A 25911-nucleotide genomic window follows, 5' to 3' on the forward strand; every position below is an offset into this window, starting at 1 on the left:
GGGAAGGAGGGAAAGAAAGAAGGAAAGAAGATTAGGTAAAATAAAATAAAGTTATTAAAATAAAAAATAATTATTAAGAAAAAAAAATTTTTTTAAGGAAAAAAAAACGGATAGAACCCTAGGACAAACGGTGGAAGCAAAGCTATACAGACAAAATCTCACACAGAAGCATACACATACACACTCACAAAAAGAGGAAAAGGGGGAAAAATCATAAATCTTGCTCTCAAAGTCCACCTCCACAATTTGGGATGAGTCGTTGTCTATTCAGGTATTCCACAGATGCAGGGTACATCAAGTTGATTGTGGAGCTTTAATCCACTGCTTCTGAGGCTGCTGGGAGAGATTTCCCCCTCTCTTCTTTGTTCTCACAGCTCCCGGGGCTCAGCTTTGGATTTGGTCCCGCCTCTGCGTGTAGGTCGCCGGAGGGCGGGCGTCTGTTCTTCGCTCAGACAGGGCGGGGTTAAAGGAGCAGCTGCTTCGGGGGCTCTGCCTCACTCAGGTCGGAGGGAGGGAGGGGTCCGGAGTGCGGGGCGAGCCTGCGGCGGCAGAGGCCTGCGTGAAGTTGCACCAGCCTGAGGCGCGCCATGCGTTCTCCCGGGGAAGTTGTCCCTGGATCCTGGAACCCTGGCAGTGGCGGGCTGCACAGGCTCCCCGGAAGAGGGGTGTGGATAGTGACCTGTGCTCGCATACAGGCTTCTTGGTGGCAGCAGCAGCAGCCTTAGCGTCTCATGCATGTCTCTGGGGTCCGCGTTTTTAGCCGCGGCTCGCGCCCGTCTCTGGAGCTCCTTTAAGCAGCGCTCTTAATCCCCTCTCCTCGTACACCAGGAAACAAAGAGGGAAGAAAAAGTCTCTTGCCTCTTCGGCAGGTCCAGACTTTTCCCCGGACTACCTCCTGGCTAGCCGTGGTGCACTAACCCCCTGCAGGCTGTGTTCACGCCGCCAACCCCAGTCCTCTCCCTGTGCTCCGACCAAAGCCCGAGCCTCAGCTCCCAGCCCCGCCCACCCCGACGGGTGAGCAGACAAGCCTCTCAGGCTGGTGAGTGCCGGTGGGCACCGATCCTCTGTGCGGGAATCTCTCCGCTTTGCCCTCCGCACCCCTGTGGCTGCGCTCTCCCCCGCGGCTCCGAAGTTTTCTCCCTCCGCCTCCCACAGCCTCTGCCCACGAAGGAGCTTCCTAGTGTGTGGAAACCTTTCCTCCTTCTCGGCTCCTTCTCACTGGTGCAGGTCCCGCCCCTATCATTTTGTCTCTGTTTATTCTTTTTTATTTTGCCCTACCCGGGTACGTGGGGCTTTCTTGCCTTTTGGGAGGTCTGAGGTTCTTCTGCCAGCGTTCAGTAGGTGTTCTGTAGGAGTTGTTCCACGTGTAGATGTATTTCTGGTGTATCTGTGGGGAGGAAGGTGATCTCCGCGTCTTACTCTTCCGCCATCTTCCCCTCGTCCTCTATCTTCTTTCTTATAACCTGTGACCTACACCATGCTAAACAAAACAAAACGAAACAAAACAAAAATCTGTTTTCTGTTCCCTTGTATCAGTAGAGGATTATTGATCTTCAAGTAAGTAGAAAATCCCTCTTACAAATAGGATGCTATTTAGCATTTAGCAAAAGAGAAGGAAACAAGAATGTTGTCAATTCAACCAAGCAATGTCGGCCCTATGCCTCTATGTGGCAGACACAATTCTAAGTACTTTATATTCATTAACTCAATCTTCACGAAACCCTAGAAGGTAAATATTATAATCACTATCACTTTGTATATGAGAAAACTGTGGCACAGAGAGATGAATAAATGTCTTGCGTATTATGTTTTTTTTAGGGCTGCCATAACAAAGTACCACAACTGAGTGGCTTAACAGAAATTTAGTGTCTCACAGTTCTGAAGGCTAAAAGTTTGAGATCAAGGTGTCAGCAGGACTGGCCCTTTCTGAGGGCTACAAGGGAGGATCTGTTCCACCCCTCTCTCCTAGCTTCTCATCATTTGCTGGCAATTTTTGGCATTCCTTGGCTTGTAGATGCATTACCCCAATCTCTGCATTCACTGTCCCTTGAGGTTTCTTTTTTCCCCCACCTATAAGTATTGTACTTATCTTGACTTTGTGAGCTATGAACGCTATGTGGTTGGTATAATCAGAAACAGTCTAATAAATAATGTAGAAAAGGTACATAAATGTAATTAACCTGTATGGAAAGTAGCAAAAGAAAAAGAACAGATTATAAACTGTGTTTGCCTCAGCCCCTTAGAAGTACTTTGAGCATAGATAAAGGAATATTTTAAATAACATTTTCAGTCTCATTTTGACAACATACAATTCAACATATGATTCATGTTTACTATTTCATGTTTTAATTATACAGTAAGGAAAAAACTCATGTCCTTTTGAACCACAGCATTATCTCTGCCTTCTCACATATCATATTTGCAACAAACTACATCTTTCTTTTTCAATGAAGAACATAAAGGGATAGATAGAAAAGTCTCACTTAGAAAGAAATATTTAAATGTGATGGCCATTTGGTGAAATTACTGAAATGAAAATAATAGGCTTCCATTTCCAAAGTAATAAAATCAATTTTCTTAGAAAACACACTCGTCCCATTGTAGATGTTAGAAATAATAAATGGTTGTCAATTCCTAGAAATAAAGAGTGATAATTCACTTTTAACAAATAGACTTGCCACACTTTCTTTACATTTGATGGTCTTGACTGCATCAAGGATCTATAAAGTAATAATTATCTATAAAACAATAGACAAACTAGTAAGTTAAGTAAAAGCATGAAAACCTTTAGCAAAAGGAGGAGTATTTCAGAACAAAGTTGACTATTAGATTTTCTTCCAATATTATTAAATTGGTCTGATAACTAAAGTCACTTTAAATACTACTACAATTAGAATTAACCTAGAAACCTAACTTATGAGATTTGAAGAAAAATCACCATAGCTTTTTTTTTACTGAGGTATATCTCAGAAAAAGAACTTTTGGATTGCACGGCACGTGGCAAGATAAGGGGACTGGGGGTTAGATGGAATATGTAGAATGTTCGTAATTTTATATTTTAATACTCTTCTTATGTTATTCAAATAATTGAGGTAAACTATTTTCAGGAGGGTGCATGGGAAAACTGAGACAAGAGACAAATGTGAGAGGCAGACATTGTGATGGTTGCGGAATCTCTTTTTTCTGAGGATAAATATGCATTTCTTATAGAAGATGCCTGGCAGGTCTGTACCCACCAGATTTGTCTGAATCCCAGTTTAGATTTAAATCGAGAGGGATCTCTGTACCACATGTATCCTCCACGGCACCTTGCTTGGAATAGAAGACACATAGAGAGATTAAGAGACAAATGTCTCAGGCTGAAAAACAATTCTAGGGCTTCCCTGGTGGCGCAGTGGTTGAGAGTCCGCCTGCCGATGTAGGGGACACGGGTTCGTGCCCCGGTCCGGGAAGATCCCACATGCCGTGGAGCAGCTAGGCCCGTGAGCCATGGCTGCTGAGCCTGCGTGTCTGGAGCCTGTGCTCCACAACGGGAGAGGCCACAACAGTGAGAGGCCCACGTACCGAAAAAAAAAAAAAGAGAGAGAGAAAAGGAAAAAAAAAACAAAACAAAACACATTGCCAGCCCCAATCCAGATGCAGTGATCTATTGAAAGAAGCTCATTGGAAGTGAGGTCCTGGAGCTTTCTTTTTTTTCTAAATATTTTTGGATTATTCTGATGCTCAGCATGATTTGGGAACAATTAACAATGCCAGTTCTCTACTGTGAATGACCTTAATGTTTGTTTTCCCCACTCCTTGGTTGTCATACTTTGCTAGATAACATCACAATGCCACACTGGTTGTTTGCTTTAAATTTCAAATGACTTAATATCATTTGAGCCCCCCAAGTGCTCAGAACATTTTTAGTATAGCTTATTGACTTTTCATTGAGTTTCCCCAGTCGTTATTATTATCTCTTGTCTAAACTTTGTCTTAATTCTCACTCCAATTTGCTCACAGGAGGAAGCATTGTCTCCATGTTACTAAGAAGATATAGGCCAGCAGCTTTCAACTGTGGCTGCACAATAGACTCACCTAGGGAGTGTTTAAAAATCCTGGGGCCTGGGCTCCACCCCTAGAGACTATGATTTAATTGGACTGGCATGAAATCTACACAACAATATTATTATTTTTTTAAGAACTCCCCAAGTGATTCTAATCTGCAGCCAATGGTAAAAACCACTGATCTGGTCATTTGACACCAATTATCTCAACTCCCAACAGCACCACCCCATCCTCTACACACACACAAACATGCACACATATGCTAACATTTTTTTGTAACCTAATTTAAACTTTCTTCTTTCACAGAAGAAATATGCCTATTCATTTTCAAGACTAACCTTGACTCCACTGCATCCTACCTCCTCTAAGAACTTGATACCTTTTTCCACACTCTTTCATATCTTCAATCACACTGTTATGCATGTTTAAACAATTTCCCCACCGCTTTCAAATATATATGTCTCTTCTATTTTACAAAATTTCTGCTACCATCAACAAGTCAACAACAGCAACATTACATTTTCGTCATCCATTATTCAGAATTAATAAGTTCTCTAATAAAACAATTTGTGCCAATTTTCTCCACTCTCTCTCTTTGTGTCTTCTCTAACCTAAACTTCAGACTCTTCCTACCTCACTCCAACCTAAATACAACCCACAGATTAACATTTCAATTATACATCTGATCATGTCACCCCTTTGTTTAAAAATTTCCAATGGATTCCTACTACTTTCGTTCAGCAAATATTTATTAGGCAGAGTTCAGGGCACTGGAGATACAAAGGGAATAGGATACAGACTATATCCTCAAAGAATTCATATTGGTAAGGAAACTAGTGCTTTGATGACCAAATTAATTCTACTTGCAAACTAAAGTTTTTAGTCTTTGTTTGGGCATTTGAGACCATTGATATTAGCTCTGTCTCTCTAACTTGATCTCTTAATAAAGCATTTGCTATAAGAATCAGTAGAAGGATCAGAATTGGCATTTGAATCCAGAACTGATTCCAAAGTCTTGTCTCTCAGTACAAAGGAAAGAAAGGGATCAGCAACAGTTCTGAGTTTTCTTTCCAGGTTGACTTGGAGGACAGTGATACTGCAAATTAAAATATGGAATGAATGCATGATGAAATGATCAAAGCAAGTACAAAAAGAAAATTTGTAGAAAAACATGAAAAGTCAGAAAAGATAAGCTGAAGGAGGCCAAGATGAAGATAGTACCATTGCATGTAAGAAGGGAAGGAGGTGAGAACAGAAAGTGAGGATGATGAAGAAGGGAAGGAGGAAAGAGAAAGTAGAAAGGAGCACCATATTAAAAGCAAGAGAGAAATCATTGTTCAGCAAACATCCACAACAATAAATTTATGAATTCCATTTGAAGGAATGTCTCAAGAAAAACTTTAAGAATGTCTGCACCAAAAGGAGAATACCTGCAGGGTGTCTAGCATAATAACACTGAGGTGGGATATTTGGCCAGGCCAGGTTTGGAGAAGCAATATCCATTTCAGACTATGACTAAGAATAACCAGGTCATGGGGATTTTCCCTAAAACAACCAGATAATATTTTATTGTGATTCTGTTACTTTCTAGCTTTGTAATTATGAATGATTACCAAACCAAAAATGTAGATTAACACTTATTTTGGTATAATTCTACTTTCACATTCTAAGATTTTTTTATTTAAAACATTTTTGATAATATGTATCACCAAAGATAAGAAGATAAACACAGTAGAGCAGAAATCACTTCATACTTAAATAGTAGTACTTATTTTATAGTGATATTATGAGATTACATGAGTTAATACATGAAAAGCAATCATAAGTACTCAAAAAAAGGTATGTATTATTATTCTGAAATAGTTCTCTATGTCCAAAAGTTGGACACTATCTCAAGGCCTTATTACAGCTAGTAGGTGTCGTATTCTTATTCTTACTTAAGACTCCATTCTTTAGCAAAATTTACCAAACCCCAAATTGTGTAACCTCAGCCAATACTATGGGCACTCTAGAGTTGGGATGATCCTTCATTGTTGTCATGAATAGAGATGGGAGAACAGGACTGTATACCCTGCGTTGACCAGTCTTTGGATGCAGATTGTCCCCCGGGAGGGCTGTGATTTTGAGTGAGGCAACTCTATTCCACTGACGGCAAGACCCAGTTTGGAGTCAGCTGAGACACATCAGCCACTTACAATCTCAAAAGCTGGGAGGATGAGTGGCTTGGTCCTGAAGTACTCTGCATGGCTAACCATAGGATCCACTACAAACACACAGTGCCTGTTTTCAGGGTTTCTTAGAAATGGTAAGGTAAAGAAACTATGCTTTACCATTAGCCCTCCCCCAGCCACTCCAGCTCTATAGTATAGACACCAAGGCCCAGGTAACATCTATTGTAGGCCAGTCAACACAATCTTAGATTGCGATCACTTTAATTTACCTGAGGACATTCACATCACTGTAGGAATCAACCTCTTCCACAGCCATAAGGTGGGACTAGTCTTATCAAGTTGCAGTATTCTTGTTTATTCCCATCAAAATCAACTTCCACAATTCACAGATATTTTCTATATCATTCCTGAAATCCTAATATCAACATAATCCAATAAGAAAGTTTTACATAGCATTTTCTTTATATTCTTGCTCCATTAGCCCCCAACATGTACAGACAAGGTTGAGGGTGAATATCCTAGGAGCGTAGGTGCAGGCCACACATATAAAATCTAAGTCATCTCAGAACACTCACTCCTGGCTGCATCCAGCCCTTCTCCAGTAGACTGTCAGCTGTTATCTGCTATCTTGGTCTTATCCAGGAATAACATGATATAATCATTCCTTATCATATGAGCCACCAAATTCAAGAACATTTAAATACCACAAATCTAATATATCCTAATTTTATACAATAGCAAGAGTCTTATAACCCAGGTATATAATCTCATGTGCATTTTCACACACTTCACAGCCTATCTTGAAGCAAAAGACATCACTCCACAAAATCAAGGCTGTTATAGAAGAAAGAACAAGAGACTGAATTCCTAGAACATGTGGAAATGTAGGGATGCACCAAGAATCTTCCAAAAATGCGGAGGTTCAGGACCTAGGTTAGTGGAAGCCTAGGTATACAGTTCCTTAAAAATTAGAAAGTACATTTATACACCTGAGGAATGTTTCTGATTACTCAGAAACAAGCCATGCAGTTTCTTCCCTAATGCTAAATAATTGAAGATTGATGAGAAGTTTCATTCTAGTTTTTTTCTGTGTGTGCCCATTTTGGATGGAATTATAGGTAATACACATAAAATCTTTTTTCTCATCATTTACATTTTTAGAAAAAGAAGTCATATGTTGCTAAGACCATGAAACAAAAGAGAGAAAAACAACTTCATAGACCAGAAGTTACTTTCAATACCTATTTAATGACTCTGTATTTCAATTTTGTTCTGTCTTCTCAAATACAATTTATGGGACTGTGCTGTATGTGTGAATGATGCTATAACTTCAGACATGGACATACCTATCTTGTTACGTTTTATCTTACATAATTGAACCATCCACAATAGAATTGTTTCAGAAATAAAGACAAATGATTTAACTTTTTAATTAAGCTTTAAAACCCCTAATTAAATGCCTAAATTGCAAAGAAAAATTTCAGTCTTTAGATTGCTGTCTGTGGATTTTCCTACTGCATGGTAACTGCCAGAAAAAGTAACAAAGAGCTATAAATCAAATTTTGTAATCGGGACCATTAATGCATCTTTCATTATCTAGCAGGGCAAGAACAGAGAGAACACACAATGCTTCAGGTAAAACATAAATGCACTCATATTGGCTACAAGTGCCTTCTTTTAAGCTTGAAATTTTGGAAGTCTATTAGGCAACATGTACCTGTGTAACTAGTGGCCTGGAAAACTTATCAGGGCATGATTACATGGCTGGTTGGGTCTACCTGGGTCCAAGTGTATTTTTCAATATCTGAAGGGTTTTTTTTTTAAGCATGGAATTTTGAGAACAATGAAACAAGTTGAGAAGACTCATGAGTATTCACATTTATTGAACATCTATTATAAACCTTACAGTGTATTTTCCTTTACATACATTCTCACATTTAACTGCATTTCGAGTTAATGCTCTTTCGAGTTAAATGCTCTTAACTGCATAAGAGCATTTTTGCCTATCTGAGGAAACTGAAGCTTAGAGAGTTTGTGTAACATATGGGTGGTGACTCAACCAGAAAAGTGGCAGAACAGGGTTTCTGAGTCAGATTCTCAAACATTATTAGCTGTTAGAAAAAATGCAAATGAAAACCAAAGTGAGACACCTCTACACACCTATTAGAATGAAAAAAATGTAAAATAAAAAACTTACCAAATGATGGCAAGGACACAAAACAGCTATAATTCTCATACACTGCTGGAGGCAGGGACAGAGTGCAAAATGATATAGTCACTTTGGAAAATAATTGGGCAGTTTTTTAATAAAGTTAAGTCTTCACTTACCACATGATCCTACAATCCTACCTCTTAGTATACACCTAAGTAAATAAAAACTTATGTTCACACAAAATGCCATACACAAATGTTTATAGCAACTTTACTCATAATCACCCAAAACTGGTATGTGTGTGTATGTGTGTATGTGGTGTGTAAGTGTGGCCTGTGTGTGTTTTAAGGGTGAGAATCACTATATCTCTTCTGAAAATAGGAAATACCAATTTGTCTATTTCAATTGTACTCACTTTTAATGCCTGGATAATTTTAGTGAATTTTATGACTGAAGTTTGAAAAATAAAAAATAGTTCTAAAGTGACAATTTAATACTTTTCAAAAAACACAGAGACATAAACTAATGGCTAAAATAAACTGAAAGGGGAATATAAACCAAAATTGGGCATTTTCCAATGGTCCAAAGGAAACATTTAAAATTCATAGCTGAGGAATATAGGGTGCTTTCCCTGAAGAGTGTACTCAAATGTCAATGTGTATAAGATTCACTAAAAGAGCCTGTTTTGCGTGTTGTGGTGTGCTGCCCAGCCCCCACCTTCTGGACTGATGCACTCTCTTTTCCAGCTGCTAGGGTTATTGGCTACTGATGACTCACAGCCGAGTCCCTCTCCAGGCATTTCCCTAAGCCAAAGGGAGTTGTCTGACCCAAGGTTACATCCTTCAATGCTAGCAAATGGCAGTAAACTAATATAAACTCAAAAACTTTAGTCTCAATTGCAGCTGCTTTGCCAACAGTGGTGTTTCTGCTTCAGAAGATCAGCATAGCCCCTGTGACATTGTATGTTGCCCTTAGTTTGGCCAATGCCATTTTTTCCATTCTCAAGAAGAAGGATCAGAAGCACTTCATATTCTTATGAGATGAACAACAAAATACCTTTATGGTGGTCCCTAAGCTATGTTAACTCTCCCACCTTCTGTCATAGTACAGTTCAAAGGGATCTGGATCTGATATCATGATAATCAGACCAGATGAACAAGAAGCAGCAAATATGATAGAGGCCTTGGTAAGAATCATAAAGTAAGGTACGGAAAATAAACTCTGTGAAGATCTACGGGCCCACATCTGTGAAATTTTCAGAGGTCCAGTAGTCTGGGGAATGCTGAGACATTGCCTCAAGAATAAAGGAAAAATCATTATACCTCAGAACTCCCATCACCAGGCGGGAAACACAACCATCTGGCAGGTCTCTGCATGTTCCAGAAACAACATATTTCACACTTGGGAAGACTGTCTGACCTATTTTCCAAGTGACAGCTCTGTGTCAGGTTCAGGATGTGGTGCACAATTCATGGTAGATCCTATGGCACTAAAAGTATCTATAGTGGGAGAAGATGCTTTGTAAAGCTTATGGCAAGCTCCGATAGAAGAATAATAATATACATCCTCTAGAGATCTGGTGCAAGGCCATACCATTTTCAGCAAGGAACTATACAGCTTTCAAAAACTCTGGCATGTTGCTAAACTTTAGTGGAAATGTAGCATTTGACCTTGAAAGTTCAAGAGAACATGTAGCTAGAGCTACCTACCCATCACTAGTTGTAAATAGTCAGATATACCAAGTCATAGGTGGAAGCAACAGTAATATAAGAGGGAACAATACATTTAGGGACCATACTGATCATAAGTAAGGCCACAGGGAGAAAGTAAATGCCATAGGCAGGTGGTCCAGACTTCCGTGTCATTTACCAGTATTTTATTTGTACCTCTCCATCAGCTCACACCCATGGCTGCAGAGGGAAGGTGGAAGAGGTGCCTTTATGACCAGCTGATGGAGAAGGAAAGACTGAGTTTGTTTTACAAATGGGTCTGTCAGTATGTGTGTACAAGATGAAGATGGATGCTTCATTACAGCCCCACTCAGGGGTGGTCTGAAAGATAGCAGTAAGGGGAATCCTCTCAATGGGTAGAGCTTTGAGGATCTGAGGATGTACCTAGTCAACCACTTTGTTGGAATAAAAATGACCAAGTTAAGGATATACATGAACTTGCCATAGAAATGAGTGGCATAGAAATGAGTCACCATATCTGCAGGTATACTTGACCCTGATCCTCAGGAAAAAGTAGGACTGCTCATACACAGTGCTGGCAGGGAAGAATTATTTGATACCCAGATGATCCATCAGTGCATCTTGTGGCACTTTCCTTCTTAATTTTGATGGTAAATGGACAAGTGCGGCAATCACAGCCTGAGAAGAGCACAGTGATCAGAAGCTCAGACTTCTCTGAGATGAGAGTCTAACTCACTCCACCAAGTTACCCTCCTGGACCAACAGAGGTGTTAGTCAAGGTGAGAGGAATCTAGAATGCATGTTGAGAATGGAGGCAATCAGTCTCAAGGCTCATTGCAGTCTCAAGATTAGTTTCAGTAGCTGAAGCTATAATTCACCTCACTGACTTTCTTCTTATGTTTCCCCAGAAAACAGACCAACTGGAATCCTGGGGCAAGTTTTACCAAATGGCATGAACTTACTAAATGCTACAAATATACCCAAGTGGTGGAAAGAATGGACGATAGTGGCTTCTGTAGACGGAGGCACTCATTCCTCCAGAAACCCAGAGTGTTGGCTACTGATGTGGATGATTACAATTGTGCTTAGCTAAGGGAAACTGCCTCACCCAAAGTTACACTCCCTCCATGCCTATAATAAATAATTGTTCAATGCAAAAACACAAAGGCCTGGTCCATTTGCCTCAGTTCATGGCAAATCTGAAGGCCCTAGCTCCAAAATCCCCTGTAGGATTGGCTGAGGTTTCTGTTACAATAGCCAATTATGCTTCCCTCACTCCCTTACAAGTGCTGTGCCTGAGAGCAATCTCCCAGTAAACGGTCTAACACAAAACTCTGCTACAGAGTCTGTTTGCTGAGGAATCTGACCTAAGACACTCCTACAACTGCAAATTTCTGGCCAAACCTCCAAAGGTGAGACCAAGAAATCTATAATTTTAATAAACACCAAAGGAGATTCTGATACAGTAGAGTCAAGGACCATACTTTGAGAAACAGTGCATTCAGTAAGCCCAAGACATGGATGAACTATAACCTAGTATTGCAAAAGGAAAATATCTGGAATTCTGTCACCAGAATCCATGGAGCTGCCTCCATACCTTTGCATTCAACCTCCAGGAGAAAAGTGCAGTGAAGTCCTAGCTGTGGTGCTGAGATTCAGCCCATCACTTTCCCAGAAGAATGGCCTGCTTAAGCATCAGACTAATCCCATATTTCCTTTGCCTTCTATAACCATGTTTCTTCTGGTCCAATTACAGAGCCACCTTCTCAAATGGAAGAATTCCAGCATCAAAATTTGCACATTATTACTTATTGTTGGTCTCCTCTATATCCATTCATAAGCTAGTGTGTTCAGAGCTTCAGATAAGCCAACTAAACCCAAGGTATAGAAACAAAGTGATGATTATATATTCCCGCATTTCATCTTTCTAATTCACTTTTACCAAAACACCTCAATTTTTCCAGTTTCATCCTGAGCAGTTATTACTTCCATTTACCTTTCCCATTATTACAACTAAGGTGCTGAAAAATCAGGGTCTCCTGATCTTAATTTGAGTCTATTAATGTCACTATCTTTTCTTAGGATTCATTATCAGAGTAACTGTTTCTTCCATCTCTCCTCCTTAAGACTCTCATCCTATATCTTTCGTCAAATTGAAATAATCTCCATTCATTCTCAAGAAATCTTAGTAATTCAAGTTACTCATACATTCCTGAGCAAAGAGGTGGAGAAAAATGAGGTTCATCATTAATTTCCAGATCTATGTTTTTTTCAGGGCTGTATCTTCCTAACATTTTATCCAGCATGACAGATTTGGCTATTTAAAAATAGAAAGTAACTATGGGTGCATTATTAGTGATTTCTTAAATACTCTTTCCAATCCAAGATGAGGAGAAAGAAAAAGATTATTACAAGAGTTCAGACCACAGAACACTTGTCCAGGTCATTTTTCAAAGAGAAGTTCACCCTGGACATCCATTTCTTATAATTTTATTTATTCATTATTCACCATTCCAATCTCTTAATTAGGCAATAACCAGGGTTATACATCTCCAGTTGATCTATTCTGCTTTTGCTTTTCTCTGGCTGTAGTCTTTGTAGGAACAGACTAATGGTTAAAAATGCAGAATTTACAAACAGACAAATCAAATTCAAATCCCAATTGTGCCATCTTGGACAAGTTAATTACCTTCCTTTTCCTACTTAAAATGGAAATACAAGTATTAATACTAATGGTAAAACGGAAATACTAATATCCATTTCATGAGGTCATGATGAGAACTCAATGAAATAATGAATATAATGTATACAGTATTGGTGATTATTATATGGTGTTTTAATATAGCAGCTATTATTATTGATACCCTTACAGCATTGTCATCAAAAGAACTTTTTGTCAAAATTTCAATAAGGAATAAGTGAGAATCACCTGTAAAGAAGTTACAGGGACAGGATCCCTATAATCATTTTTTAAGTTCCATCAAGAAGCACTTGCTGGGCTTCCCTGGTGGCGCAGTGGTTGAGAGTCCGCCTGCCGATGTAGGGGACACGAGTTCGTGCCCCGGTCCGGGAAGATCCCACATGCCGCGGAGCGGCTGCGCCCATGAGCCATGGCCGCTGAGCCTGCGCGTCCGGAGCCTGTGCTACGCAACGGGAGAGGCCACAACAGGGAGAGGCCCACATACCGCAAAAAAAAAAAAAAAGAAGCACTTGCTATTGTCTGTAAGGAAGTGTCCATCTTGACAAAAAAGGTCCCAGATCCAGTTCCTGTTGATTTTTAACAGGTCTATCCTGGCAGTGCTGCTCTGCCCTTATTTTACTCTCATATAAAAAGTTTTATATGTGCTGTCATCAAAAATATGCCCTCATCTTTTCATATATTTTAGTTTTTAGTTTCATTGGAAAGTACAAAATATCTTAATTATTCATTTAAGTATGTATTTAAGATAAGATGTATTGCATGAGAAAACATTTGAATTAGTGCCCACACACTAGAACACTTTTTAGTAAGGTTTTATCAGTTTTGCCAGTTAGTTTTGGAAATTAACAGAAATTCAACCACGAAAATCTAAGGAATGATTTATCTATACATGAAGAACACATTTGATTCAGTACCACCCTGAAGAGAATCTGCAAGGCCAGCAACTCTATTTGACCATAAACCACTTCAGTGAATAACACACTCTAATGAAGGATGAAGATGAATCGTCCTGGTTAGTGCTAATGCTTCAGTGCAGCGAGAGAGAATAAGTACCCCTACAAATGACTATTAGGTTTACTTTTTTTCCCACTTTAAGGCACTAAAATAAATAAATATTTAATGAAAGAAAAAATGGGACTCTATAAAACCAAACTGGGAGGCTTAGCAGAGCTTTATTGAGAAAAAGTATAGGGTCCTAAAATCAAATCCAAGCCAAAGCAATTCACACACTGGAGAAGAGGGCCCCTGACTTTTCAACATCTTAGCAGCTTTTATTATCATGAGGACAAAATTTATGTAGTTGTTCATTCATCACATCATGGACACTTGAGGTGGAAGAATCATCTGGTTTGGTATTTCTAAACTTCAGTTATTATACAGCTACTTCTGTCACATCTGTATATAATCTATATTCAGATTTACTTATTATTCTTTAAATTAACTCTAATTTTTGTTTTAAAACATTTATGCTCAAGAGAAAACTTACACTGTTGTTTTGAATATGTTATAGTATATAACAGTATTATGTTAAAGTACTAGTTATTTTATCCTGATACACATTAAAACAGACACATATTTAAAATTTATTTACTCACATTCCACCTAAAATCATCTTATATATCACAAGTGGTACTTGTAATAGACATTGGGAACAGTGGTCTGGTTCAACTTTCTATATATGAATACTATCTTGGAAACAAATTTTATATACTTCTCAGGTTTCCTTAGAGGCAGCTGTTCCCTGGACCCTCAGCTGCTCTGTCCACCTCAGCCAACAACACTTTGCTCACAGTGTTCCTCCCCCTGAGACCAATAAGCTACCTGCCCTAGGTCCAGCTCCTTCTCACCTTTGGCCACCTCAAAGCAATGTGGCTACAAATCCCACACATGGAGTTTCTGGCTCTTCCCGTCACTTCCAGATTAGACAAAACACTACACATACAAGGCATGGGATGTGACAGAGAGCAGCTTTTGAAGGTGTCAGATGATAAAACTCGGAAGTGCAGAGGAGTTAATCCACAAAGCAAATGTTGAGTATAATTCCCCTATTTTTTGCTTCCATAAATGAATCTAGGCAAAATTTCTCTTTAAAGCCCATCCTGAAAATGTCCTTATACAAAAAAGAGTCACTTACTAAGCGCCCTCCTATGTCTTTTCGTAATCTGTTGTGAAATAGTACCTGATTTCTCATTGCTTCATAGCCTGCCTTCCTCACTTGCCTTTTTACTCACTCTCTGCCCTAGGTTTGGCATCTCTCAAATAAATCATTAACACTTTAAATCTTGCCTCAGGATCTTTTTCTAGAAAATTCAGATTAGAAAAAATGCCCTTTATAACCCTCCCAGACAAGTCTTTCAGCCTCTGCTTGATTACCTCAAATGACATACAACTTATTGACACAAAAACAATCCTTTCCAGTTTCACATAGCTCTCATTAGTAGAATATTCTTACAGTGAGCTAATCTATTACAATCTCACTGAGACTTTATTCTGTGTCCAGTGCAGGTGGGTGCTCTCAGGGAGAATGAGAAGGGTTTGCTCTAGTATTGGCCCTCATGAAGCGTGCTAGGGAGACACAACAGGTTCATATAAAATCACTAAAAAATAATAGTTGAATAGTATCAGTCTGTGACAGCTTGTCCTACTGTGCTTTGGAAAATGAGAAAATTAAAGACAGTGTATAGATTTTTTTATTAAATTAATTTTATTCATTTGTAGAACTATTCTTTATTCTGAGATTATGCCCTTTTTATCTTTTTGGTATTTAAAATACCCTTTCTTTTATTAAGTGATAATAGATAAAAGTATTTTAAAATGTTCCTTCTTGACTATATAAAAAATAGCAAACTTACAATGATCACCACACTTGTTTTTATTTTTTTTTCCCATTCTTCACATGGCATTTTATTTTATTTTATTTACATCTTTATTGGAGTATAATTGCTTTACAATGTTGTGTTAGTTTCTGTTGTACAACAAAGTGAATCAGTTATACATATACATATATCCCCATATCCCCTCCCTCTGGAACCTCTCTCCCACCCTCCCTATCCCACCCCTCTAGGTCATCATAAAGCATGGAGATGATCTCCCTGTGCTATGCAACAAGTTCTCACTAGCCATCTATTTTACATTTGGTAGTGTATATATATCATTGCTACTCTTTCATTTCATCCCAGCTTCCCCTACCTCTTCTCCATGTCCTCAAGTCTATTCTGTACGTCTGTGTCTTTATTCCTGCCCTACCACTAGGTTCAACAGTACCATTTTTTTAGATGCCATATATATGCGTTAGCATACGGTATTTGTTTTTCTCTTTCTGACTTACTTCAATCTCTATGACAGACTCTAGGTCCATCCACCTCACTACAAATAACTCAATTTCATTTCTTTTTATGGCTGAGTAATATTCCATTGTATATATGTGCCACATCTTCTTTATCCATTCATCTGTTGGACATTTAGGTTGCTTCCTTGTCCTGGCTATTGTAAATAGTGCTTCAATGAACATTGTGGTACATATCTCTTTTTGAATTATGGTTTTCTCAGGGTATATGCCCAGTAGTGGGATTGCTGGGTCATATGGTAGTTCTATTTGTAGTTTTTTAAGGAATCTCCATACTGTTCTCCATAGTGGCTGTATCAATTTACATTCCCACCAACAGTGCAGGAGGGTTCCCTTTTCTCCACACCCTCTCCAGCATCTATTGTTTCTAGATTTTTTGATGATGGCCATTCTGACTGGTGTAAGGTGATACCTCATTGTGGTTTTGATGTGCATTTCTCTAATGATTAGTGATGTTGAGCATCTTTTCATGTGTTTGTTGGCAATTTGTATGTCTTCTTTGGAGAAATGTCTATTTAGGTCTTCCACTCATTTTTGTATTGGGTTTTTTATTTTTTTGATATTGAGCTGCATGAGCTTCTTGTATATTTTGGACATTAATCATTTGTCAGTTGCTTCATTTGCAAGTATTTTCTCCCATTCTGAGGGTTGTCTTTTCATCTTATTTATGGTTTCCTTTGCTGTGCAAAAGCTTTTAAGTTTCATTAGGTCCCATTTGTTTATTTATGTTTTTATTTCCATTACTCTAGGAGGTGGGTCAAAAAGGATCTTGCTGTGATTTATGTCATATAGTATTCTGCCTATGTTTTCCTCTAAGAGTTTTATAGTATCTGGCCTTACATTTAGGTTTTTAATCCATTTTGAGTTTATTTTTGTATATGGTGTTAGGAAGTCCACATTTGTTTTTAAATTTAAAGATCTTATTCATTGAACAAACAACTAAATCAAATTAAATACAAAATAGAGATGAAAGTTGAGATATCAGATAAAGTCTACAAGTTATCTTACCTTAATGTGAATATCCATGACTAGAGATTAGGCTATGGGTTCTAGTCTGTGTTCTAGAAATTCTTAGTCAATAATTTCCCATCTAGATCCTTAACCATGGTGAGAAATGTTTAATCATAAGTTATAGTTTTCCGAGTAAACTCTATCCCATCTTTGTTACTTCTACTGGTATCTCGGTTTTCTTTTCTGGTTTGTTTGACACTTTCTACCATGTGAGACAACTGTTATATCAGATTTTCAATAGTAAATCCCCTATCAACCTGGTAATTATTTTCATTACTCACAAAAACTGCTATTGAATTCCTCCAAGAAATGATTGATATGCTGCATCTTGTTTTGACATATCACACTAATGATAGAGGGAAAGAGTGAAGGAAAAAGTTTTAATCATGCATTCTAGAAATTGGAAATGTGGCTTCAGGGTAATGGGAAGCGGTTACTGGCTATATCTCCTTCAATTTAGACTCAAGGCACACAAGCAGGCCAGCATTTCCTTCAAAACAGATTCTCTCCTAATGCCAGACACCAAGATAGTTTCTGAGGTTGATGAACTTAGTGATCTTAGTGCAACAACTATCGGAAGCCCAACCCCAGACAGTGAAGCTTAAAGAGTTAGTCCAACAGCACCCATCAGATGATAACAGAAGTAATAATAAATAGTAATAATGTTTATTGAGTAGTACTTAACTACACACTAGGCCCTGTGGTAAGTGCTTTATGTGTATTATATCACTTAATCCCACTGCACATTATCTAACTCCCTCACAAGTTCCAAGTGAGGAGTTCTCAGGGGGAGGGTCTGTTCAGCACCAGCACGTGTCCTAGGTTCCTACCACAGCACCTGGCCCACGAAAGGTGCTCAATAAATATTCATTCTCAGAATGAATGAATGAATGAATGACCATCTCCTTCTTCTTTGAACTTGGTACTTGGGGTCTCCAGAAGGAACTCCAGGATTCTGGAGAGAAATCTGTATAACCATTGAAGATGCTGAAAACACAAATAGGTTTTAAACTATATATTTTTTTGAAGTCTGTAAAGCTGTAAGAGTTTTTCATCAACTGTAAGATCTGAATCAATAGTGAATTTATACTTCAAACTAACGGAAAATGTTTTAGTGTTGTTTATCATATGCTCCTATGTGGATAAAAGGAGAGTTCTTAAACAAAGATAATCAAGTATGTAATGAGAAACCAGGGTCATGTAACAACAGTGGACAGAAGAACTGCATTTCAGTATGAAAAGCTTTCCGGAAGTTGATTGAAGAAGCACCCCCTATGCCCCCACTTCTTGCAAATAAGATGCTCAGTATATATGGATGTCAACCAACCTGGCTGTCTCCCAGACCTTCTCTATAAAGGATACAACCAAAGCTACAAGTATATAGGCATTCCAGAACTGTGATAGTGCCTTCCACAGTGCCTTTGGGAGTATCACAGACAAAATGAAATCCTCATGAGTGATTTAGATGGTAAAGAACTTACCTTTAAAGAAAAACTGGGGAGAAAGAGACGACAGAAGCAGACAAGAGTTCTGTTTTAAAGGGTTTGTGCCAAACTGGGGTTATCATTTGCAGCAAAGTCAGACTGTGAGAAGGCAATGATAACACCAAAAAACATGTAATAGGATCCCCCAAAGCACGCTTGTGACCCCACAGTTTCAGCAATCCTAGGAAGCTCTAGTCACTGCTAGGTAATGGAAGTGCTACCTCCTTCCCTGTGCCCACTTAGTGACAGATGGCCCCACCCAGAGCAGAGAGCATCTTTAAGAAAGAAGACAGATAGACAATAAGCTTTTCATTTTATCATAAAGTGTTCACTTACAAAGAAAAAGTTTCAGACAGAGACTGATACACACACAAAAAGTGCTATTATTTCAAAAACCTCTGGAGCAGATAAAACACAAAGCATTTTACAGATCTGGTGGATTCTTTAGAGAAAGACCAAAAAAATTGCCAGATGAGAAAAACTTTCTTATAATAACCTTGGTCCTTGCTAAAGAATCTTTTTAATACTCTTATTTCCTTCTCATTGTTCTTATATTTTACTAATATTGTCTACTCTTTTCTCCATTTGCTCAAGTTTCTTGATACATTCTTTTCCAGAGAAATTCAGAAAAGAACGTGAGGAGTATAATTTTTCAAAGCCCCAAAATACGTGTAGTAAATATAAAGCCCAGTTTACAAACTCAGATGTGGAAGAAACAAAACTTCCCTTTATTTTCTAGAAAGCAGTCCAGTCTGTAATTGGAGTTTCCATTCCTGTTTCTCAGAGCAAGTGTTAAACTTAACCTTATTCGTTTTGGAGGTTTCCCTCAAGATTCTCTCAAGGTTCCTAAGGGCTTAAGCATTGTCAAACAACATGGTGGTGGATACTCTCTAATTATTGGGGCACTTGTTTAACTGTTTCTGCCAGAGCATTTGCTGTTCCTGTCACGTGATCCCCTCAGAGCCTATGGATCTCTGCTGCTTCTGGGCCACCCTTGAGGCACAAACATCTTGCCTCAAAACTGTTCTCAGTTCCACATGCCAGAATGCGTCCTGTAACAACTTCTGTCTCTGGTCTCGCCACTGCCATGAGAAGCCGATCCGCCACTTCAGTCAAGCCATCATATGACTGATGCCACATCACAAAGGATCCAGAGCCAGAGCCACTCAGCTAAATTCTTCTGATCTCTTCCTTCTGGTGACAAGGGAATCTCTTTTTAATCCAGAGGATTTCTTTATATTTTTTAAATAACAAATCATTGCTCCCATGCATTCTACTTCTTTCTATAGACTCTGCAAACGCCCCTTCACTCTCCTAAACCTTAGGCTTTTGACAAGGGAATCTCTTTTTAATCCAGAGGATTTCTTTATATTTTTTAAATAACAAATCATTGCTCCCATGCATTCTACTTCTTTCTATAGACTCTGCAAACGCCCCTTCACTCTCCTAAACCTTAGGCTTTTGAAAAACAATAACCAAAAATATGTTGGCTACTTCTACTCTCTTTGCCCCATACCTTCCTGAGGCAACTAGGACATAACAAAATCTGATTGGTAAGAAACAAGGGAAAAGGAGAAAGAGAAACAGGGAGAAAACATCTCACATATTGACCCAAACTGACTTTGGTCAAATTTCCTATTAATATGTGCACATATAACCAAGTTCTGTTGAGTCTTCCTGTCTCTCATCTCTTCCCTCCTTTTCATTCCCTTGTCACTATTTTGGCCCAGGACATTATCATTTCTCATTTGAAATACTGTAAAAACCACCTAGCCCGGCCTCCCTGGTCTAACTTCCTCACTGTTATCAGCGTGGGTTTGGTAATAAAAAAATCAAATCTTACCATGTCACTAAGTTTTTTGGAAATGGTTCAGAGTCTCTGGGTTGCTTTCAAGAATTAATCCAAACTCCTGAGCATGTCATGGGAGACTTCATGATGTGGTCCTTGCTTCTCCAGCCTCATCTCTTGCTGTTCCTCAGCACATACTGAACCCTAGAGCCATAACCAGGCTAGAATATTACTGTTCTATTCCAAGTCTTCCTGCTGTTGTCCATGCTGTTCTCTTTTTCTGGACTCCATTCCCTCCAGTCTTCTCATGTGGAACTAACTTTCCTTTCAGACTGTCCTCTGGGATCACTCTCCCAGGGAGTTTCTTGGCCTCCCTCTCTGTGATTAGGAGCCTCTTCCCTGAGTACCTATAACACTCCATACAAACCACATTATTATAAACGTTGGTTTGCTAATCTCTCTTTCCCAAAAGTGTGTGAGCTCCATGAAATCAGGAATTCTTTCACCTCTGTATCCCCAGGACCTAGCACAGTGACGCACAGATAGTTAACATTCACAAAACAATTCTTGAACTACTGTGCAATCATACAATTTATGCTAATAAGATAAGGCTAATTTCAACATTAAATATCTAGCACACTGGATATCTGTGTCAAGTAAATTAAAATAATAATAATAAGCTTTGCTGACCAATTCTAAACTCACTGACTAGGTTAACATTTAATTTTTTTTTTTTTTCCCTGAGAAAAATGCTCTCATATCAGCCTAAATACCTGGAGTTCTTGATTCATCTCTGATATAAGTAACAAGGTTCTATTTTTTGGTGTTCCTAGAAAAACAAAACAGAGTAAGAAATGCATATAGGTATAACTTATATGTTACTCTGTACCTTAATATAATCTTACCCTTTGGGGGGCAACTGATTGAAAGTTAAATGAGAATAGACTTTTAAAGTTATAACGAAAGGAAGTCAATAGATTGAAGACTTATTCTATCAGACTATCCTCAATTGCACAAGACTTTGTTAATGGTCACTGTATAACACTTTTCAAAGGGCATTGCATGCTGCATGTTTTTCTAGATGCAGTACCATGTGATTATAGAATTATGGAGTGATTATTTGGTTACTTATTTCAGGTAGCATATTAAGTAAGCTAAACAAAGAAATTCAAAAAATGTTCTCGAAACGCTATCGAAATGAATATTTAATTTTGTAAAAATTAATTTGACCTACTTTTACACTATTTTATCCTTTTGTTCATTTAAGCCCTCAAAGTCATTATCCTTGGATTAGCTGTCAGATATTCCTAATTAAAGTTATCCCTAAGTATAATGTGGGTAAAATTCTCAACTCATGGTATAATGAAAGGAGAATGGTTTGTATTATACACATCTCAGTTCCCTTTAAAGTGTACACAGCAAATATTCAGCATTATATTGGTGGTCAGAAAGCATCTGCCGTTAGATAGAGGCTGACACCTCTATCACACAATTAACTAGTGTGATTAATGAAGAAGGAGATCAATGTTTCATGCAATTTTAATTTTATTCTCTGGGCTTGATATGGAAAGAATTTGTACTGGGTAATAAAGGAATATAGGTTCATTCTAATAAGCATGACAAATGATTTTTTAAAAATAGGTCCAACTCATTAGCTAGACATCTACAAGCCTATATGACCCTCAGTGCCCTGGCAGAATTTGGGGATAATCTTAATGCCTAATTACCAGTTATGTGACTATACTTCAACAAATTGGTTCCTTTATGAAAGTCAAACAAACATAGAAGTATTCATGCTGAGGTATGACAAAAACCAAAATGCTTATATAGAAAAACATCTTGACTTCAAAAGCTAAATCATATTAACAGCAATTTTCCACAAGGTTACATTTTTAACATCTATTGTGGGCCTCTGTAGGCACTTTGACAAGAATGACATTTTGTCAGAATTAACAAACCAGGGAAAGAATGTATGCTCTAACCCTGACGTGAGTGTTATTGAAATAAAAACACAGACAACACTGGATGCTGTGTTCAGCTACAACATGCATTTCTGAGATGTTGCTGATTCAACTTGATCTCAATGTCCATATTGTAACGAGCTGGCCTCTTGCCTCCAGAGAATACTATGAGATTTCAGTAGCTTAAATTAAGATGAAGTACATGTTGTCTTTTAAATAAGATCCAAAGCATAACACAGTGTAAAGAAGAAAATTTTTGAAAAAACAAATACAATATGTAGTTCTGAATAATTGAATTCAGAGTTAGGAGTAAATAAAAAACAACTTCTCCCGGAATTTTTTCTGAGAATGACTACTTGTCACTTTTTAAAAATAAGTTCCTATTTTTTTTTTTTTTTTTAGGAAATTCATCTTAAAAAATTTTTGGAGGGAAATCATGATGGAACCAGGGACTCAGCAATCAATAAGATTCTCAACATGTTTCAAATCACCTTTGACCAAAGTCATTGTTGTTTAGTTTCGTTTTGAAGCAAGCATGCCTTGGGCACTTACACTATGATAAGTGCTGAAGGAATTCACATGAACACAGGGCCTCATCTTGAAAAAGTTCAAAACTTAGTCAGGGAAACGGAAGTACAAACTGTATAATGCAAGGAGGTCATGCACAAGTGGTATAGGAAAGGAACCAGCTAAGTGCTGTGAGAATCCAGGGGCACAAAGGAATTAGCAATTAATTCCAAGCTTGGCAGAGAGATGTTGGAGAGGCTAATATGCACTCATTCATTTATTCATTCGTTCATCAAACATTTATTGACTATCAATGTATTAGGCCAGTATTAGACACTGGCTGTATACAGGTGAATAAAATATAATCCCTGCCCTTCAAGATCACACAGCTTCACTTCCATCATCAATGAATATTTTTGCTTGGCCTTAGAGAATATAATGATGAGACCAACAGTAGTACAGATTTCATGGAGTTTATAATCTGGAAGGATATATTGACAAGTGGACGATCGTGATAATATGAGTTAATAATAATGGCTAACTAACTTTTACTATGTGCTTAAATGAATTAGCCCATTTAATCCTCATTCTGAACTCCTGAGATAGGCACTGTTTAAGCCTCATCTTAGAAAGGGGAGAACAAGTACAGAGAAGGTGTGTAGCCTATTCAAAATCAAATTTAAGGAAAAGGCAGAGCCAGAATTTGAACCCAGGTGATCTGGCAGCAGAACTAGTGCTCTAAGGTTTCACGTCACCTCTCCAAGTTCTGGGATGGGAAAATGCAGGGTGCTGTGGTGCAAAGGTGAGATTTAACCTAGGGGTGGAAGGCGTGCCAAAAGCTACCTGGAAAAAGCAACATCTATCTATTTTGAAACTCGTAAATAACAGTGATAAATGCTTTTCAAGAAGAAAGCACGGGAAGCTAGTGCACGGTTCCTGCTACATTTGAGGCAAGACTACGAAGGATTAGTAGAATTTGGACAGGCGGAAAAGAGAACAGCATTCCAAGCTGAGGGAACACCACAGACAAAGGCAGGGAAGCTGACTTAACTATTTTCTCCTTTTTGGTAAAGCTCTTACACTTGCTATTCATTTGGAAAATAACTGAAATTGATTGTCTGATGTCAAAAATCCTGGGAGGGCAGGTCTTTCTGAAGGATACTGAATATGCAAATGGAGTGTTGGACTTTTAAATACTTCAGTTTGCTCATCAGGATTCCAATATTACTTAGAGTCCAAGGAACATTGACTGTAACATTTTTCCACTGCAGAAGGATCTAACCACGAAAAGCATCCTCAAAAAATTTTGTCAGATGTAACCAAAAAAATAATAGCTAATATTTATTAAGCATTCACTCTGTGTCTGGCTCGATGCTGTACACTTTACATGAATTACTTCATCATATAATTGTGTGGATTAAGTGATTATGTACTGTCATTTTCCACTTTTTAGGAAGGAGGAAACTAAAACTTAGAAAGATTAACTAATTTCCCCAAAGTCCCAGAGATGAAAGAGCCACAATGGAGATAAGTCAGATATCAACCCACCTTCTTAAATATTGTTATATGTAGCTGAGTTCCAACCAAAAGGTTTTTAACCCAACCTTTATGTTGTCATTGATGAGAAGAAACTGTCCTATTTTTTCTTTTTCTTTTAACAGTGTAGAGGAAAGAGAAGGAGTAAAGCTTGAGTTGAGTCCCAGCTCTACAACTTTCTGCTCTGTGACCTTGGGCAATCATTTGACCACTCTGAGCCTCAGTATCTCATCTTTAAGTTGAAAGGATTTAACTACAGCGTGTCTTAATGATTCTTCTGGCTATAAAGATCTATGATTTTGTTTTTATTTTAAAAAGAAAAAGCATAGTAATCACTAACTATTCCCACATTTTTAAAAAGAAAAAACAGGATAATCTAAAAACTTTTAAAGAGTTCAAATTTACTAGATTTTTGGTAAATGTTGGCTAAAATCATCTGAGGAATAGACATGACATCTTCAGTGTGCTGAATTATTCTCTGCCCCTGTGAAAGGCTGAACATCTACCATATTTTTCACTCATAACTCTGAGGGCTAGTGACACAGTTCATTTCCTTATTTCAAAAAGATTGATTTCATCACCGAGAAAAGGTGCACATGAGCTGGAAAAAAATGAATGTTTATGGGAACTGGGAGCACCCATTCTCATTCTATTAAAGCATCAGCTTATGTTCCGCTTCGGCCTTGCCTACCAAATTCAGAGCTGCTCAGTCTTCAGTCTAGGAAACCATGTGTTTGTGAAAAGGAACAAGCTGTCTCTTTTAATCCAAGAGCCAAATGTTAAGATTCCTCAAGTGTCAGTTTGAATTGTAGTGTTCATAACTTTAAATTGCATGGATTGTGTCTGCTCAGGGCTAGGCCTCCAGGAACTCCCAGTACAAGTCTATGGTCATGAGAAAGGCCAGATAACCAGAAAAATGGCCCCAACAAGGGTGGCTTCTTCTGATAACTCCAGGGCCCACTTCCCACTGACCTCCTCAAACCTGCTTTACTTTTTTTTAATTGAAGTATAGCTGATTTACAATGTTGTGTTAATTTCTGCTGTACAGCAAAGTGATTCAGTTATACATATATATACATTCTTTTTATATTCTTTCCCATTATGATTCATCATAGGATATTGAATATTGTTCCCTGTGCTATGCAGTAGGACCTTGTTGTTTACCCTTTCTATATACAATAGTTTGCATCTGCTAACCCCAAACTCCCAATCCGTCCCTCCTCCGTGACCCTTCCCCCTTGGCAACCACAAGTCTGTTCTCTATGTCTGTGAGTCTGTTTCTGTTTCGTAGATAAAACTTGCTTTCACATTGGGCTTCTCTGTTCTATTTGTTAGGAGGCCTCACCTACCCCAAACGCCCTCTCAGTGGGGGTTTCCAATAGACTGAAAATCTGATCAAGTCCTTCCCAAGATGCAGCTTTTTATTAACAGCCTCTTTAACACCGTGAACAGCAAGCAAGAGCTGTTACCTGCCCAACTTGTGCTCCATGTAGGAGTTCAAAAAAGAAGTGGAAG

This window comes from Aethalodelphis obliquidens, unplaced genomic scaffold, assembly GCF_003676395.1.
Source record: "Aethalodelphis obliquidens isolate GAN/ISIS:26980383/991018 unplaced genomic scaffold, ASM367639v1 scaffold60, whole genome shotgun sequence".
Taxonomy (NCBI): domain Eukaryota; kingdom Metazoa; phylum Chordata; class Mammalia; order Artiodactyla; family Delphinidae; genus Aethalodelphis; species Aethalodelphis obliquidens.